The sequence below is a fragment of the Haemaphysalis longicornis genome, unplaced genomic scaffold (genome assembly GCF_048455015.1).
Source record: "Haemaphysalis longicornis isolate Haplotype H1 unplaced genomic scaffold, Haemaphysalis longicornis Haplotype H1 scaffold_20, whole genome shotgun sequence".
Lineage (NCBI taxonomy): Eukaryota > Metazoa > Arthropoda > Arachnida > Ixodida > Ixodidae > Haemaphysalis > Haemaphysalis longicornis.
The window spans coordinates 7,075,372-7,094,920 of NW_027526296.1; positions in this window are offsets into that span (position 1 = coordinate 7,075,372).

Consider the following 19,549-nt stretch of genomic DNA (forward strand, 5'->3'; position numbering starts at 1 on the left):
CCTCCTTGGCAGCGCTTTATGGACCTGCTTCCGTGCGCCGACTCCGGTAGAGCCAGGCTGACAACGAGTGTGCTGCCCTTAAGTCAAGGTGTTCCATTTTGGTTTCTTGAACGGCGTTTTCTTCTTGAACTCCGCATTCACGCGTGCAAATGCTAAAATATGGTAGTTATTGCCTTTGTGAAATCGTTTAAAGTTATGCAACGGCTTTGTTTTGCAGTCTAGAGAAAGGCGGCGAATTGAATGCCTTCGTTTTTTTAAGGATTCTGTGTTCATGTCCATTTATAGGGAAGATTCATTTCGGTATTTGAAGGTATGTGGCCATTGAGAAAGGAGCGTATAGTGGATAAACACCATCATCCGAAGCGCAGGGGCTGCCAGCCCTGTTTCGTTGTCTATAATTGTGACATACTGGACCGCGATGTAAGCCCAAGTTGTTCAAGGGAACCGAAACTTCAATGAGCATTCAATGGCTTACAACAGCTACCAATGAACTACTAGCGATTCAAGAGGCACCAAGGTTTATCATGATAATTTGTCTTCAGAGTGGTTGCTGTCATACAGAATAGTCAGTTTAATTTTCCTTAGTCTTTCACGCCGTTGAGAAGGGAAAAAAGATCGCAGCCGTTCACTACATTTCTCGTGCAGTATAATTTTCGCTGATCTCAAAGAATAATGTAAATTCTCCCGTGTTTACGTTTTGGGACAGATGAAAATTTGGAACGTTTTGGGACCGCGGCACAGCTCTATGAGGTCGGTTATTACCCCATATAGGAGTTTATCCAGAATAGTTTTCGGAAAGCATTTGTAGCTATTGAGAGCCAGTACATGTTTCAAGTACAGAGCTTGCAAATAGGATCATAAATTTACTAGAATAATTTTCACATTACAGCACACAGCGGCATGGGCAGAAGAAGAAAAAACACAGCGAGGAAGTACTTCTCGTATGATGATGTAACCGAGATGTCAAAATGCGGTGTTGGAAGTTGTTCTGCGCAAATTAAGGGCAACCATGCTGCTAATCTCCAACGACACCTGCAGAGGGATCATTACGAGATCTACAGGAAGGTCGTTGCGGACTCCTCCATGGCCCCTACAGGTGCAGAAGCAAGCTCAGCAAAACGACCACGTTCATCTGGGCAACAGAAGCTCACTGCTATGCTACCAGCTGGCACGGCTAGAGTGTCGATAAGTGATGAAATAATTGTTAGCGCTTGTGTTGAGCCGTGTACTGTGAATGTCAGACCGTTTGCGCTGATGGAAGACTCCGGTTTCCGAAAAATTCTTGATCCCCTGCTCGATGGTCTTAGCACAAAGACTGTCATAAACGCCGAAAACATTCGGACAAGAGTAGCTCTTTTGGCCGATGAAATGCGCGAAGAAATCCGGCAGCAAGTGAAGGGAAGACTGATATCGCTTAAAGTTGATTGTGTCACCCGTATGGACAGATCAGTGCTTGGTGTCAACCTGCAGTTCGTTCTCGCGATCAAATACTTAAAGAAAGGGCACACAGCTAGCTATTTGCAAAGTATCCTGCTTGAGGTACTGGCGGCGTACAATGTCGAGCTATGCCAAGTGTACAGCATCACTACAGACAACGGCACCAACCTAGTGAAGTCAGTCAAGTCGCTCATGGAAGATCAGCAGCAGCAGTCGGGAAGTGATGACGAAGGGGAGGTCACTGGGGATCAGAACGCTGAGCTGCAGTTGACAAGTGATGACCCGTTCGACGACACGGGACCGTGGCCGGGTGTACTGAGGGGAGTGCGATGCGCAGCGCATACCTTGCAGCTAGCAGTTGACGACGCGATGAAGAAGGCCTCCGTCAAGGCCACTGTTGCGAAAGCAAGAGAAGTTTGCAAGAAACTTCGGTGCCCAAATGTAATGATGATGATAAAAAAACTAACCTTAAGGAAGCCCATCCTGAACTGCCAAACTCGCTGGCACTCCACCCATGATATGTTGGAACGTTTGCTCGAACTTCGGGGGTTTTGTGTGGAGGTGTCTGCCACAAATCGGGACTTGTTCTTTGCCGGTGACGAATGGAGTAGAATAGAGGACATTGCACGAGCTCTCCACCCGGAAAAGAAGACAACGCTCACCCTGCAGTCACAACAGTTGACAGTCGGTGATTTCTACGGCGCTTGGATGAAAGGCGTTATAGACACAGGGAAAGTGAATTCCACATTTGCACGCTCTGTTGTTGATGCACTCAAGGCAAGGGAGACTTTGCTTCTCAGAATGACGCGTTCAGGGCGGCGGTCTTCCTTGATCCGAGGTACAACATTCTGCTGTCTGAAGGCGACGAGCAACAAGCACGCGCTCACTTGAGCAACACGTGGGCCAACATTGTACGCCTCAGCCGTGACGCCAACGACTGCCCAGAAAGTCCGATATCCTCTCTAGGCAGTGATGATGAAGTAGACGCTCTGCTGAAGGAAAAGGAAAAATCACAAGTGGCTGAAAATTACGAAAAAAGAAGGGCACTGAAGTCGATAGCGGCAGCATTGAGCGACTTCGAAAGAGAAAAGAGACTGAAGAAGGATGAAAACGTCCTTGCTATTGGGAGACGCAACGACTGGAACGCCCCGAGCTTCATGAACTGGCTAAAGTTGTGCTGGCATGCCCAGCAACTCAAGTGAGCGTAGAGAGGACTTTTTCTATCTTAAAGTTCATACTTTCTCCTCAACGCGTTAACTTGTCAGAGAATACTCTAGACAATATTTTGCTGATCCGCGCTAACTGGGGAGAAAAAAAGTAAAAGAGCAACAGTTCTGCTTCTACATTTTTGTTGAATGATGTAACAACACAAAAACTGCTTTGTTTTGTCGTCATTTTTTTAGGTTTGTGTTAGTGGGAGTGGTGCAATGCCTTAAAGGGGCCCTGAAAGGCATTTTGAGCACACTAAATGAACTAGCGCAATCGCTAGATTGGGTCGCCAACGTCACCTGTGCCAAGTATTACTCTTTTACGCGCAGCGGAAAGCTCACACTTTTGTTGCAAAGTTTGTCGCTTTTTTCTCACCCTTTCCTTCGTGTTTTTGGACGCCGCCATCTTCACATGTCTACATCATCGATTCCCAGATGTTCGTCATGACCTAGACATCCTGCTATTGGGCGGCTTTTTCACGCACTTCCGGCAAAGAGATGAGTCGTCTGCTCAGCGTCGGCTCGCCGGCTGATCTGCCAGCGGAGTGCCGGAGTGCTTTGACATTTTACGACAAACGAAACAAGTGTAAACAAACGCTTAACCGTTTGTATTGAATGCAACGCGGCCATAACACGACGTGGATTTTATCTTACGTGAGTACGTACCATAAAGAAAGTCCCGTGGCACTTCTTTGGTGCAATCGCAGAGAACGCCCTGAGCCGAATGCCCGGGTTTGACGCGTACATTTTATTCAACTTCAAAACAATCCAGAGATGCGTTTCGAACGAACGCAACGTCACAACATGCGTTGCAAGTCTGAACCGCGATTGACAGACGATGAGTTGCCTCCTCCTGCCCGTCGTAAATACGGCACTCACCTCACACCCGGTTTGCGGGGACGAGCAGCAAGTCACAACTCTGGCGCGCAAGCGAGAAGGCTTTTAGCCAGGCACACTGCACATACCCCATGCGAGGTTGAGTGGTACGTCGTTCGAGAAAGATAATCCAGACCATGGGAAGCACTATCCACCCGCAGAAGTACAATGTCGCATTTCATCGCGAAACGAACGCGTCCACAACACACAGGAGGCGATGCACACACACACACACAGCTTCGGTCGCTGCATTGGCTTCGCTGCAAGCTTCGTTCGGACAATCAGCGATGCTACGACGATACAGAGCTGCGTGAGGACGACGTGCTAACCACTTCACGTATTTAAAAACACAGGGGCAAAGAACTAGGTTCATCGGAAGCAAAAAATCTTTCCTCCATTATACGCCTCGAGCTTCGCGATCGCTGCGCCGCCTGCCGAGGCTTCTCCGCGGCGTTGACGGGATGTGCGCTGCGTGGCTGATAGGGGCTCGTGCAGTGTTTTGGTTCTGTTTCGCTTCTTTTCGCCTTTCCGCGCCCTAAAAAAACTTATGGTGATGTGTATAAGCAAAGAGTACGTTTATGTCACTTAAAAAGCATGCTTTTTAAGCGTCGTCTTCGTATACCGCCCGCGATCGCCTGCAAGAGCTATCCGGGGATCCGGTTCTGCGCGCATCGTCGCCGCTCTTCCGGGCGTCGGCGACGGTAGCAGCATATCACCCCTGTCACCTCCAAATACGTCAGACCCAAATGAATTCTACTGTCGCCTCATTTAGACCTAATAATGGCACAGTGAGAGGTTGGCTTCATTTTGCAGCGTGGACAACAAATGCGGCTTCGTTTCGATATATACGTCACAGAAAAATCTGTTTTGGGGATGTGTTAAGCCAATCCCGGACAATAACTTATGCAAATTATATAAACCATGCGAAATGTGAAGTATCTTCCAAGCCTGTACGTCGTTAAGAATGTGCCCACACACGCCTTATAGCAAGAACCAAGACAATCTAATATGAAACCACGGAAAAATACATGCTGTGCAAATGCGGAAGAAACGTAATAGCTCTAACAGAAATGAAAAAAAAAAATACAGTGCAGCTTCTAACACGCCAAAGACGTTCGTCAAAACTTACGCCAGTTAGGGCTCACCAGACCAACTATACACGAAATTCACTGCTATTTCGCGAGACATGGGGGGGGGGGGGTAAGGGAGGGGGACGCTGTGTACAAATTCGGAGCGGAATCAAGCAATGAATGTTTTAGTAATCACACACACAAATCTCGCGTTCACTGTCGTTTTGTTTTTCGACTGCAACGAACAGCTGATCGTTCGACGATAGCATTTTTGGAAGCATACAGGATATCCAGTTCACAAGTGACGAAAGGTGTCGTTGGAAGTGTGGGGTATGTGATAAGGCCCTCTGATTTCAGTTTCTCCTTTATTCTGCAGTCTCCCTATGCCATGTGACGATATTTCGAAGAAGCGTTTAGTCATAAACACCGATTATATTTTAGTCGTTTTAATCGTTTTAGGCGTTTAGTCGCGGACGCCGTCTGCGCACTGCTCGCAGAGGATATATGTAGCAGATGAATGTTTGCGGGCGCCCACCTCACGACAAGACGACCCTGTCGTGTGCTGATCCCCGAGTATAATTCTGCATTATCCATCGTACTTACGTTGAATATTCCCGAAATTAACACACACTGGCTTTAAATGGTGGTGATCAATATCTGAGGTTCATTATTGGCAAAAGTAACTGGCGTACTATCGGGTATGAGTGTTCCGCTGAACATGTAAGCGCACAAAACTGATTTACATCGTAGTGTATACCCGGAGCATGAGCATCTGAGGAACCTGAGGTTACGGAGACACTGCTAGTAAATTCAGGGTAGTGTAACTACAATCAGGTCCATGCATACGCCGGTTCCGCGAAGCTGGCCTGTGACACATACCTGGCGCTTATACAGACCGAATATAACACACTAATATCGCGTCAGAAACATTTACACTCTCGTAAACCCACCTTATTTGCGAACAGAATGACTGCTCCACATAAACATGGATTTCCAACGCTCGCAAACGCTAAATCTCAGTCGTGAACATGCCGCAAAAGCAGCGGCGACAGTGGGGAGCGAGACGGAGACTCCCGCGCCTGCTTTCGAAACGGGCCGCTAGGGGGATTTCAGTGGCGCCCCTACAGGCCGCGCTCGAGGCGTATAGTGCCTGAAATATACTGGCTAGTGTGCCGATGGCGGGCTCCAGGCGGGCGCCGGGAGCGATGTACGCGGCCGTCTGCCGCTTGGGGCGCTGCCGTGCGGGAGTTTGCGCGTTCATCCGGCCCGAGCAGATCGCGCGGTTACCTCCGAGCTGCGTAGCAGACGGCAGCGGCAGAACTTTCCATTCCCGCTTGCGACGAAAGCGAGCGAAAGCGACGGGAATTCTGTCGCGCAACCAAAACTTGTCCCGACCATTCGACAAAAACGATCGTCGCGCGACAAAGCGACGGAATTCCTGCCGCTCTCACTCGCTTTCGTCGCAAGTGCGAACGGGCCTTTATGCGCAATCTTCGCCCCACATAAAACAAGCTCTTGCTTGTCGCCTGAGCATACGGTTGATATCTGACTACGTTACACTGTGCTTGCCAGTGTATTTAAACGATGTCACTAGGTTTGAAACGTACGCGCTCGGCGTGCAGCTTTGTAAACGCAAGCGGTTTCACATACGCACGCTATTTTGCTGCTAATAGAGTTTTAGTACAGCGTTTGGGGCCTTTGCATACGCTAAACACTAAATTTTTGCGTCCCGCTACGTGACACCGCGATGGGAGTTTTAGTAGAGCGTCTCATCAGTTTTGCGTAGCGACACACTAATGCATACGGCGCCATCTGTCAAATGTTTTCCGAAATGTCTCGCCGGCTGATCTGCTAGCGGAGTGCCGGAGTGTTTGAACATTTTACGACTATCCAAACAACTGCAAACAAACGCTTTCCCGTCAGTGTTGAATGCAACACATGGGTGCAGCTTGTCAGAACACGGGTTCTCGCTGATCGAGTGCAGCGTTGGTTTGCTCTTCGCCTTCACGTTCATCGCCGCTGATAAAGCGATCCGATCCGGCGCGTTTTGTGCACGGGTTCTGTGTCGGTTGAAAATGTCTTTTTTCACATGCCGCCGGTAGTAGGAATTACAACCACCGCAAAATAACACCCGGCACCAGCGGGGCCACATCTGAGACCGCACTTTTTGGATAAACAGTGCGCGGTGCACCAAAGGGAACAAGCGCAGGATTCTCCCCACGCGGCTGCGAGTTCGCCGCCGATACCAACTGCAGCCCTGCAGCTACGTACACCGCGAAAGGGCAAGGCCAGGCCGCACACATGCGGCCAGGTCATTCGTTCGCTTTTCCAGCCTGTGTCCATGGTGTCTACAGAGATGAAAAAGCCGAAAGAGCTGGCCCGTAGCAGACGGCAGTCTGTAGGAGCGCAATAGCGGAAGTACGTCACCGCAGAGGAGCGGAGCATCATGGGAGGGGAGGCCAACAGCGAAGAAACAGTTGAAAGGAGGAGGAAATACGGCGCGACGATAATTCGCGGTTTTTGATTTACGATTTCTCAGCTAATACTCATCGCTTTAACAAAATTCTTGCAGGAGGAGATTGCTAATACATTGCTTTATTTGGTTACATGTACATCCATGCATCGGCGGAAGGCATTTCAGGACCCCTTTAAATGTGGATTGAGGATGTTTTCTCCTATTTTTGTAAATGACAGCTGAGTATAATGCTTCCAGATGCTTATTCGGCCGTGTTCTGTCCGCCGGGTCGTGCAGTGCAGCCTGTTTGTGCCGTAGAGTGACGGGTTGGAGGTTTGTAGTCATCGTCACACAATTTCCTTGCTGTGTGAGTACTTTTTTCGAAAGTGCCAATTTCATATGGCTGCACAATAACACTGTTAAAATCTCCTATTGTTTAACGGTAAAGTTTTCTTAACACCAGTAGCGCCGTCACCACGGGATCTGTAGCAGCCCTCTTAAGCTACATTGTAATAATTGTGATAATCCACGACTGATGATGTTACACCTGATCCTGCGGGCCGTTTTGGTAACCAAGTTGAAACTATAATTATATGTAATTGTGGATTTCTTTAAGGTAGCACTGTAACCAACTTAATACCAAGTTTGGTTTTTATCAATATTGCGTTATTGTTGTTATTGTATAACTAATGTTTTCCCAGTCAGATGTACGTTGATTGAAAGGGATATTTCATTCTGATATGATCCTTTCGTGGTTAACGATTTGAGGGAATAAATACACAACTTCGTTTCAAACTTCCGTTTCTGTGGTAATCTTTCCGGCAGGAGACCGTTCGTTTTGTACCGTTTTCGAAGTGCCCTACGGAATTTCGGATTTATTCTCCTGCGCATTCCTTGCGTTTCTAATTTTACGACTTTGCCTAAACTGAAAATTTTTGCGCAGTAGAGAACAAAAGCGGGAAATGGAAAATTTCCCGGGTCGTCCTACGCTTTGTGGTATTCTTAACCTTTTTGTAGTTGCAGACTAGTGTTATTTTGATTGCTGCAGAAGCTGTTGAAGGGGCCACGAAAACAAAAACAAGCTGGTATTTGAGAAAAAAACGGCTTTATACCAATAACAATGATACCAATTTTAACGCCACATAAATGCAATTATGTATTTATTTTTGAAAAAAGATCAATCAGTGGCAAGTTTTTTTTTTTTTTTTTGCGAGAGAATAACTTACGTCATAAAGCAGCACCTCATAGTAACCACGTGGTCACTGGAACAGAAGTGGTTACCTTCTCCCGCATCCCTTTAGACGTACAGGTAATATAGTGTGCGGTGTAGTTTTGTGCGAGTGGCGGCCGCTGACGAAAGCCAGCACCACGATGCATCCGGTTTCGTATAGGCACTTAGAAGCTAACATATTTGTGAGACAGCGAACTCTTCTTTTTTAATATTTATCCTATTACGTCCTTCTGGCGTTGCGTTCGGTGAAGTGTTTTTCATATTCCGTATCTTGTTTAATGAAAACTTCTTTAAGGGTCTAATTTGAGTTACCGAAGGCTAGTTCAAATAAAGAAAGCTGTGTTTTGATTGATTGTGGGGGTTTAACGCGCCGACGCAACGCAGGCGATGAGGCGCGCCGTAGTGGAGGGCTCCGGATTAATTTTGACCACCTGGGGATCTTTAACGTGCGCCGAAATCTCGTACACACGGGCGTTTTTGCTTTTCGCCTCCATCAGAAAAGCGGCCGCCGCGGCCGGGAATCGAACCCGCGACCTCGTGCTCAGCAGCGCAACGCCTTAGCCACTGAGCCACCGCGGCAGGTGAAAGCTGTGTTTTCTCCCCACTGTTCCTTCAATTGCTTACACGCCGAGGTGGCGGGTAGTTAGCGAGTTCTACTTGTAAGTGGGTTTGTAAGCAGGTCGCGGATTTTACAGCTACTGCGTCGGACCCAATTAGATGAAGTCCGAATGAGTAAACGTCGGTGAGGTAACCTTTGAGTGCACATAAAGAAACCATTCCTGGTAGAAATCCCTCAGCCTTACACTACGATGTATCCCATTTCGTATGTGCTGATTTCAGATATTTTATTTGTAATTTATTTTGATGTTGCAATTTGCCATTTATAATTTCCGAACAGGTTCGCGGATCGAATTAATCGAACAGGAACAAAATAAATTTACCTGAACCTGAACCGTAACCGAACCCGTATTTTTTTCGGTTCGACACACTGCTTAAATCTGAATATAAAAGGATCGCCAAGCCCAGAAAGCCCCTCACACGCTCCGTACCAAGCAATCCCGCGACCGCCATCCCCCAAGATGGCGTCGCGTGCTCGTTTCGTTTTTCTTCCGGTAAATGGCGGCACTTTCTTCCGGCAGATGGCGGTAGATGGCGGCAATCTAAACTGGAAAAAAGCAGAAGAAAATGTTCCAGCTAATACGGTGGAATTCCTATACGGCTGGTGAACCCACTGGGTCCAAAACCGGTAGATGGCGGTAGATGGCGGCAATCTAAACTGGAAAAAAACAGAAGAAAATGTTCCAGCTAATACGGTGAAATTCCTATACGGCTGGTCAACCCACTGGGTCCAAAAAACAAGGCACAACTGATTCGAGCAATCGAAAAAATGATAAAAACTAAGCAAGTACCGGACAATTGGCGTAAGAGCAGGATGAATATGATATATAAAGGTAAAGGAGACAGGGCTGATGCCAATTCGTATAGGCCTATTACAGTTACCTCAGTGGCATACAGGCTGGCAATGCAAGCCATAAAAGCGGAACTACAGGCGTGGATAGAGGGGAGCAGCATACTGGGAGAACTACAAAATGGTTTCAGACGGGACAGACGCTTAGAGGACAATTTATTTGTCCTAACCCAATGCATAGGGGCGTCAATGGCTCAGGAGAGACCACTATGGATAGCATTTCTCGATATAAAGGGAGCCTACGACAACGTAGATAGAGAACTTCTATGGAGCATACTTGAGCGGGAGGGATTAGGCAGGACTTTATACAGCTGTTGCAGGGAATTTACAATGAGAGCGAGGTGCAAATTACCTGGGAGGACCAAAAGTGCACGGAACCGGTAGTCACAAATAGAGGTTTAAAGCAGGGTTGTCCTCTGTCGCCATTGCTGTTCATGCTGTACATGGCTAGACTAGAAAGAAAGCTTGAAGGCAGTAAAATAGGTTTCAATCTATGTTATAGCCGCAAAGGACAGGGAGTGGGACAACATATCCCGGGACTGATATATGCAGATGGCATAGTACTACTATCAGATAGCAAACAGTATCTGCAACAGCTCACAGATATCTGCGGGGAAGAAGCCACTGAACTGGGGTTGGAGTTTAGTACTGCAAAGTCGGGAGTTCTAGTTTTTAATGACAACACCCGTAACGAATCAGTATTCGTTCAAAAAGCAGGAATACCGTGAGTAACGGAATACAAATATCTGGGCATATGGTTAAACGAAGGTCAGGCGTATCTAAAAATTCATGAGGACCATTTAAGAATGAAAGGCAGAAGAAACGCCTCTATCATGAAGCACAGAGCACTGTGGGGATATAACAGACATGAAGTAGTGAGAGGAATCTGGAAGGGAGTAATGGTACCAGCACTCACCTTTTGAAACGCAGTAGTGTGTGTCAAATCAGAGATTCAATCAGGGCTAGAAGTAAATCAGAGGGCCGTAGGTCGATTGGAATTAGGCGCACACAGTGAAACAACAAATGAGGCAGTGCAGGGAGACATGGGATGGGCATCCTTCGAAGTGAGAGAAGCACAGAGCAAAATATGTTTTGAAGAACGACTTAGAAATATGGATGATCAGAGATGGGCGGCCGAAGTGTTACGGTATCTTTACATGAAAAGCGTGGACACACAATGGAGGAAAAGAACCAGAAGGCTCAGGACAAAGTATGTGAAACCTGGAAGTGCAGGGGAAACGACCAAGGCAATAAAAAATGAAGTGAAAGAAACAGAGACAACAACCTGGAAAAAGAGTATGGATGCGAAGAAGTCCTTAGATATCTACAGGACCGGGAAGCAGGAGATTATAAGGGAAAAATTTTTCGATAATACCAAAGGGAGTGCATTGCTTTTTGAAGCCCGGGCGGGTTGCTTGCGGACAAAAACGCTTATCCGCGAGCCGGTACAGGAAGAACTATGCGCGGGCTTTGGAAATGAGCCAGAAACCATGCGACATATTGTAACGGAGTGCAAAAGTATCCGTCCAGTCCTCAGTGATGAAGCCATCCAGCTTCCGGAAGCCCTTGGTTTTAAGGTTAGCGGAAAAGTGGATTGTACAGCAGTAGAGGTTAGTAAAAGAAGGTTAAAATGTTGGTGGGAAAAGAGCAGAGAACAATCTGGGAAGACATGCGAACAAAGAAGTCAGTCTAGCACAAAAATTTCGTAAAAGTATCTTCTTTTTATTTTGACATAATTTTTCCTATTTATTTATTTTTTGGCGAGGTGATTGTACAGTGGCGTTGCGACTAAAGCCGCTGTGCAACGCCACCCCGTTACAAAGGGGAAGCCACTAATCATCATCATCATCTATAGGCACCGGTCACCATAGCACCGGACACTGAAGGTTGCCCGCGACAGCTGCGCCGGCTCTCGCCGCCGCTTAGCAACTTTGGGTCGGTGGATGTCGCGACCGGCCGTTCAGCGCGCGTGAAAACACGCGCGTTGCGTGCGGCTCGACGCTGTGTGGCTTGCGTTTTTTGAGAAACACAGTTATAATGCCAAGCTGCAGTGTCCGAAAGGATCAAAGTGCTGCAGGAAAGAATTTGTGGCAGCGCCGCTACTGCGGCGTGAAGGACTGCCACAATCGCGAAGGGCGGCCTGGCATCGTTCTGTCACGGCTGCTGGATGAGAGCGCACGCAAAGTGCGCCTTTCATCCAGCGGCCGTGGTTCTCTGCAGGTTTATCGGGCAGCCGTGGGAGAAGGAGAGTCGCAAGAAATGAATTTCGGCAGTAGGAAGAGTCAAGTAAGCAAGAAAACCATGACAGTTTTTGTCAGTTGAAGGAGTAAAATTGTGAGTACGATTACCGTTTATGCGCTGCGCAGACATGAAGGGCCATAAAACAAACGTTTGCTTTCAGTGTTTCATACACATCGCACACTGCGATATTTGTGAATCGCATACTATTTGCATAACACAGGGTATTACAGCTTCCGCCACTTTTGTTTTATCAGCAGTGACTTTTTTTGCGACATTCACGGCAGCGAATGGACGCCAAAAGGAGGCACAAGAATATGTTCACAGCACTTCGCTGGTGGTGCCAAAAGACGCATCCCGCCTACTGCCCTACATTGTTGCCCGAAGTGTACAGAGTTTGGCCACGCATTACAAGCGAGAGCGTGGCAAAATATCAAAGGCAAGATGCCATTCACACGCGTTGACCCCTTTATTGCGTTTTGCGTACTGTGAAAGTTGAGGTTATTATTTTATAAGCAGAGGAGGGGAATGGGGGGAGGGGGAGGAAATACTTTTGTGGAGAATTCTGAACTGCCTGAACAAATTGTATCGCAATTAGCCGATAAGACGACTCTAACATCACTCTCAAGAAAGAAGCCGAAACTAAACAGAATCTTCGTAAAGACAACCCGCAGCTACACTGTATCAGCAGATTTCCCACTGGGTGGAACTGGATTTACTTTGCCATCAGCTAATAACATTTGGAATGCGTTGCAAATTAGTGTCAAAACCAACCGAGCCGAAGAAGGGCCACCGAAAAAGTAACTGTAGTGTGGTGGCGAGAACAGAGAAAACAACAACACAAACAAGCTCCTGCCGTGGAGCGTCGTTGTATACTCTTGAGTCACTTTATTAGGCTTTCATACACAAAAAGAAAAAAAAAATGGTACTGACCTGAAGAGAACCGCTGTAGATAAGCTTCCCTTGCTTAGAATGGAACTTTACAACGATGTCTGTCCCGTAAATTTCTTTCGCGGCGTACACGCGCCCGGCAACGTACAATAATCTTCTACAGACCTCTGTCTGGTTGGGTTAAACTTGAGCATCAGGTTAAACATCAGGCATCCCAAGAAAGCAAGCTTTCGGAACTGAAGAAAAAAGAGGCCACACCCGCTGACCGTGCCAGCATTGTTGTTAATTTGTCACCCAGACAACTCTCGCCTTCCTTGACGGAAGTTGTGGCCAAAGGTCATGGCTTTAACGTTACGACCACCCACCCCCTCTGGAAGAAATGGTGACTGCCATCGAAAGTGGGATTAGGCGTCTTGAAGCAGGCGTCCGAAAGCAGGGCCGAATTAAGGGGAGGGGGGGGGGGCTAGGGGGGCTGCGGCCGCGGCCCCCCAGCTGCCAGTGGCCCCACTCGATCATATGAAAAAAAAAATATCTTGAGTGTGCTGGCTGCCCGCATTGAAAGTTGAAGGTAAGAGCTTCAACCTCACTTTCACACCGAATCTGACTAACACGTGACAGGTGGGGAGCAGTGGGGGGCCCCTCACGTTATGGTTGACAACCTTCGAGTCCATTTCAATTTAATGTAGTTATTCCTACTCCTCTTCCTTTTTTTCCCGAGGTTTATCAGAAGACGTCTTGAACCAAAAGTCGTGGGTACACAGCTTGATGGTCCTTAAGAAGCCACATAATAAAGTCCCGAGTTCGGCTTCGGTCTTTTTCGGCACAGGTCGTTTCGGTAGTCTTTTAGTTACGCGGACGTTTCGGCGCGCGTACGTTTCGGTATAAGAAAGGGTCAGGAGTGCGAATAATGAAATAATTGATTGATAGTAGGGTTTAACCAACAGTTTAACACGCCGACGCAACGCCGGCGATGAGGCGCGCCGTAGTGGAGGGCTCCGGATTAATTTTAACCACCTGGGGATCTTTAACGTGCGCCGAAATCTCGTACACACGGGCGTATTTGCCTTTCGCCTCCATCAGGAAAGCGGCCGTCGCGGCCGGGAATCGAACCCGCGACCTCGTGCTCAGCAGCGCAACGCCTTATCCACTGAGCCACCGAGGCGGGTAATAATGAAATAATGTCTGAAGAACATTGTAAATTGTTTAAGCCTGAGGGACGTTATATGTGATTATTGACAACTTAAGCCCTGCCCTACGGGCTCAGTTTCTGCCACAAATTTCAATGTATAGCTTTTGACAAAGAAGTTCATTGCGATGATGACCCGTTCAATAAAGCTACTGAATTAGTTGAATCGCATAAGCGGGATTGATATCGACTCGATATTTTTGCTGCATGGTCATCGTATATATGCTTATTTAAATGTTCAAAGGTTGTGTAGGCCACTCGCGGGGTCGTTCGGCTTCAGCCCGCGCCTTTGTGCTGTAGCCCCTGCAGGCTGTCTGAGCAACAAGCGTTGCGGAAGCTACATGTCCGCGCGACTCCATTCGTAGCGTAATTCTCTAGGCGCCACTCCGTGTGGACGCAGAGGACACGGGGCCAGCACGACCCTTGCGGCTCCCTTCGAGCTGGGGAATCAGCAGGCCTAGGCAGTGTGAAGAGCTCAGGTGTGGACGCCATACAAAGCAACAACAACGTCTGTTTCCTATGACGAAAGCTGTGTCCACTTAAAAACGTATCCTGCGTGCGGCCCCTTTGATGCCGTCTTGAAAGGGACCTTCACCGCGACTTGGGGGCGGTAAGCTGTTTATCCCCGTGGGCGCTTTTCACTTTGGGATGAGCCGGCGGACGGCACGGACCAAAGGCTTCCCGAAGATCTGGTCCCGCTTGGGCGCCGCGGCAGGAGGAGAGGAACCCCCGAAGAAGCGCGGGAAAAGCAGTGGACGCGGCAGACGCGTTGAGGACTCGAAAACAACAGGTCCACCCATACTCGCCTCCGTCGTAGACCCCGAATCTAGACGAGAAGTTTCAGCGTGTTTCCACTGCAAGTTACGACCGAACAACGACCCGACCGATCGACAACGAACTAGTGACTGCTGGAACTGTTGCGCGGCGCCGACGGGAGCAGCAGCGCGGGGGTGAGCAGAGACATTCTATCCTTATTAAACTGTTGTCTGATGCCATCTCTCGTGCTCACCTGTCGCTCTCCAACCCAAAGGGGATTCGTTAATGTGGAACGGCTTGCCGACTAGCAAGACCATCACAGCTGCGCAACAGGAGTTCATCGCCGCTGAAAGTTCGACGGCCATGCGCAAACCCACACACGCATTTTTCTGCTTATCGTCATTGTGCTAATCGTGCTGCGATATGAAGGTTGCGTTTCACGACACGTCTGTGCCCCCCCCTCCCCTAACCTCCTTTAAGGCGGCGCGTGTTCTAAACGCCGCGTGCTTTCTCGTTTGCGCGGGTAACCTAGAGGATTTTGGCCCGTAAGCCGTGGCGGCTAAGTTATTGGCAGATGTCTGTGAGTGGCAGCTGACTGCGCGGACTTTGAGCCCTCCCATATACGCAGGTGGAGAACTTTACAATAAAACTAAAACCTTACAGGCAAAAAAAAAATATTCTTCTTGTGTGAAAATACTCTTCTGTACCATGGCGTCTGCAGGCCGACACGGCGCTTCGATTAATTGTTAATCGGTGATGGACCAGCAACCAAACCATACTAACTTTTACTCCTGATAAAATCCGTTATATCTTGGTAGACATCAAGCCAAGAAATTAGTTTCCGGAAACGTAAAATTATGTAGAATTTATCACTGATAAGGGAGCATAACGGTCTTCGAAAATTTTCACATAATAAAGCGGAATAATTATCATCATCATCGTCATCATAATAATAATCATCATCATTAGGGCCCCAAAGACGCAGTAGCCCCGGGCCCCAAAGTTTCCTAATTCGGCACTCTCCGAGAGGAAGTCAGACTGAAGGTGATTGGCGTTCTTTTGAGCATTCCCCGACAGCACCAACAAAACTTCAACCCAGATGAAGCCGCAGCCATCCGTAGCCTACGAGATGATGATAATGTAGTCGTCCTCCCTGCTGACAAAGGAACTTGTACCGTCGTGCTTGCCCGCCAAGCCTACGAAAGCAAAGTTCAAGAGCTCTTCGATTGCTCAACGTACGAAAAACTGAAAAAGGACCCAACCCCACATGTTCAAAGGGAGCTTAACAAACTCCTGGCCAACATTTTCCAGAAGTACCCCGAATTTCGAAGCCTGTATCTGCGACTGATCTGCCGGAATGGCTCAGCGCCTGGTTTTTATGAGCTACCCAAAATTCATAAACCTGATGTGCCCCTCCGGCCTATTGTGGACTTCACAACTTCACCACTTCGAGCCCTGTCCAACTTCCTTCATCAGGTTCTCTGCCCTCTTGTCGGCAAAACGTCCACCCACGTCAAGAACGCCGGCCACTTCGTCGAACTTGTCTTCGAAGTACCGATCGACCGTGGGGGTAGACTCGTCTCTTTTGACGTTGTCGTCGTGTCGCTTTTCACCAGCGTCCCTGTTTCCCTGGCTGTCGCAACCGCCACAAGTGCCATCGAGAACGACGACAGCCTGAGCTCCAGGACCTGCCTCAGCTTCGGTGAGATAACGCAGCTTCTGCAGTTCTGCCTGCAAAGCATATATTTCTGCTACAAGCAGGAATATTTCAGGCAAGTAAGTGGAACTGCGATTGGGGCTGCTATTTGCGTGACCACAGCGAATCTTGTAATGGAAAAAAATAAAAGGAATGCTCTGGAAAATTTCCCCGAAAAGCCCAAGGGGTTTCTCCAGTACGTTGACGACTGTTTTTGTGTCATCAAAGAAACAACAGCAGACAACTTCCGATCGCAGCTAAATTCAATTGAACCAGCCATCCCATTCACCATGGAAAAAGAAACGAACAGCACCTGACCATTCCTCGAGGTTTTGATAAAAAGACAGCGAGACGGACTAAATTTCACAGTGTACAGAAAACCCACCCAACCGGCCGCTACCTGCAATTCGATTCCTGCCACCCAAATTCCCACAAATCATATGTGGTCTCAGCTTTCTTACTTAGAGACAGAACTATATGCTCAACAGGAGAGGACCGGAAGAAAGAAAAAAAAGCCGTAATCGCTGACCTGAAGAAAAATGGATACACGAGCAACTTCATACGACGCGTCAAACGCCGTCTCCCTCAGTCGGGCTGCAACAAAGAAAATTCCTCTCTACTGACGCCGCCGGTAAACAACCCCTCTCCTGTCTCCTCCGTCTGCCCCCCTCCCCCCCCCACCCTCTCCGCACGCCGACCCACCCGCATTTCCCTCCCCTATGTTAAAGGAACGAGTGAAACATTATCCCGCATTCTTCGCAAGGAAGGCATTGTCATCTCCCACAAGCCAGTGTCAACTCTTGGACGGCTCATACCTCGACCTAAAAAGCGGCCGCCAAAAGAAAAAAGCCCAAGGGGTCAGCTACAAAATTACTTGCGCACAATGCCCCGCTAGTTACGTTTGGGAGAACATGAACTTCTCGGAACGCCTCCGCCCACACAAATACCACGTTCGCAAGTCCAACGCTCAGCGAAGTGCATTGACCGAGCACTGCAAAAAAGCTGACCACAGGATTAACTTTGATGGCGCGCAGGTGATTGGCACCGAAACCCGTTACTCACAAAGATTACTCCTTAAGTCCTGGCACATACAAGGGAACCGGCAAGGCCTGAATAGATCCCTCGGAGCCCTTCCCACCGTCTACGCCCATGGCCTCCGACGCGCAAGTGCAAGATTTCAGTAAGAAAAAAAAAAAAAGAAGAAGACACCTATATAACCGCTGCTTCATGTCGTACACAGTCACCCCTGATGAAGGAGCCGAGTTGGCTCCGAAACGTTGGGACCGCTTTGAATAAACGCCCTTGGTTGGTGTATTTGCCTCTTCAATCTCTTTCCCTTCTTGCGCACGCGAGGTGGACAGTAGAAGTGCTACCCCGTAATTGTCGGGTAATCGCACAGAAGCACTTGGGACACGGAGAAACTATTTGCCAGAAGTTTTCGAGCACGAGACACCTTTAAAAAAATCGCAGAATCGCCAATACAAACAACCGAGAGGTGCCGAATATATGAACGCGCGCCCGCCGTCTGGCTCTCACCGACCCAAAGTTAGCTCAGGCTTCCGCGGGGCGGCGCTGTGTGTACTTATTTGCTTCATTTCGGGATGTTGTAGAAGTAGGAATCGGCTTAATAAATAGAGGTAAACAGGTAAAAGAGCAGTTAGCGTGAGTAAGCGGGCACCTAAATGTAACAAGTGCTAAAGCCACGTGGTAGGTAGTAGTTCTTTTTTGTATTAGCGCAGTGACAGAAATGTATTGAAGGTTGGGAGCAACGAGTGTGACCGAACGGTGGCGACGCGACGGGCGCGTTAGTGATCAAGTGGGGAAAAACAATTCTAGCGAAGTAGCGGGCTTTGTGTGACGGGCGACTTAGGCTTAGGGGTTGGCCGGACAATGGCCCTGAGGACGAGGACCAGGTGCAGTGCCAAGAGTGCCTGCGCTGGTGCTTCTTGGGGGAGACTGCGTTCGAGCGCGTGGCCGACGCTAAGAAGGCGCCCTTCGAATGTAGGCCTTGCGAGCGGGCAAGACAGGGCTTCGAACGCCTTGAGAAGTAGCTGAATGCGAGGGTGGAGGAGCTGGAGGGGTACCTGAGGGAGGAAAGAGAAGTGCGGGTGGCTCTCGAGGCGCGAGTGGCCGAGCTTGACAAGGCGGGGCAGGCGAAGACCGCCCAGTTGGTGCGCACGGTGGCCGAACTGGACGAAGCTCGGGAAAAGAAGGCCCAGCTTGAAAAGCGGGTGGAAGAGCTCGTGACTCCGGCGGCAGAAGACGACGCGAGTGCGCGGGCTCAGCACGACGAGCGGCACGCCGGCGAGAACGCAGAGCCACAGGGGGCGACTGAGGCTGCGCGCACGAGCGGTGTCCGTCAACGCAGAGCGGACTCGGGTAGCAAAGAAAGCACCGAGGCGACGCCGGGAAGTGGTGGGTCGCCAGCCAGGTCATTTGCTGCCCTGGTCAACCACAGTAGACCTCGAACACCTGCAAAAGTGCCGGTTAAAGACGAGAGAAGGCGCCAAGTCATCATTCTCGGCGACTCCAACATGGCCAGGGTGGGAGAGGTGATTAAGGGGAGGGTGGGAGACGCCGAGCGCGTGAAGGGGAGCAAGCTTCCCGGAAAAAGAGTCGGGGAAGTAATGCAACAGCAAAGGGGCAACTGTGGGATAGAATGGAGGACCGCAGCTTGGTGGTGATAATGGGGGGTGTGAAAGATGTGTTGCAGGAACGTGGGGGAGGGTTCACAAAGCATATTGCGAAGGGGATCACCGAGATGAGGGTGGTCTTGGAGGATGTGCACATTGTGGTCTGCACGGTGCCGGAGGTGCAGATACAAGGGGTCCACGTAGAAAGGGCGGTGGTTGCGGCAAACAGGGAGCTTTGGACCCTGGGTAAAACGATGAAGTTTGAGGTGGTCAACCTGAACCGGGACCTGGTCCGTGCAGGCCGCAACGGGGTGTTTGTGTTCGACGGCATACACTTCAGTGGCCGTCTAGCTGAGCCTGTAGGGCACCGACTGGCAGCCCGCGCAGTGGCTTTATTAGGGGGG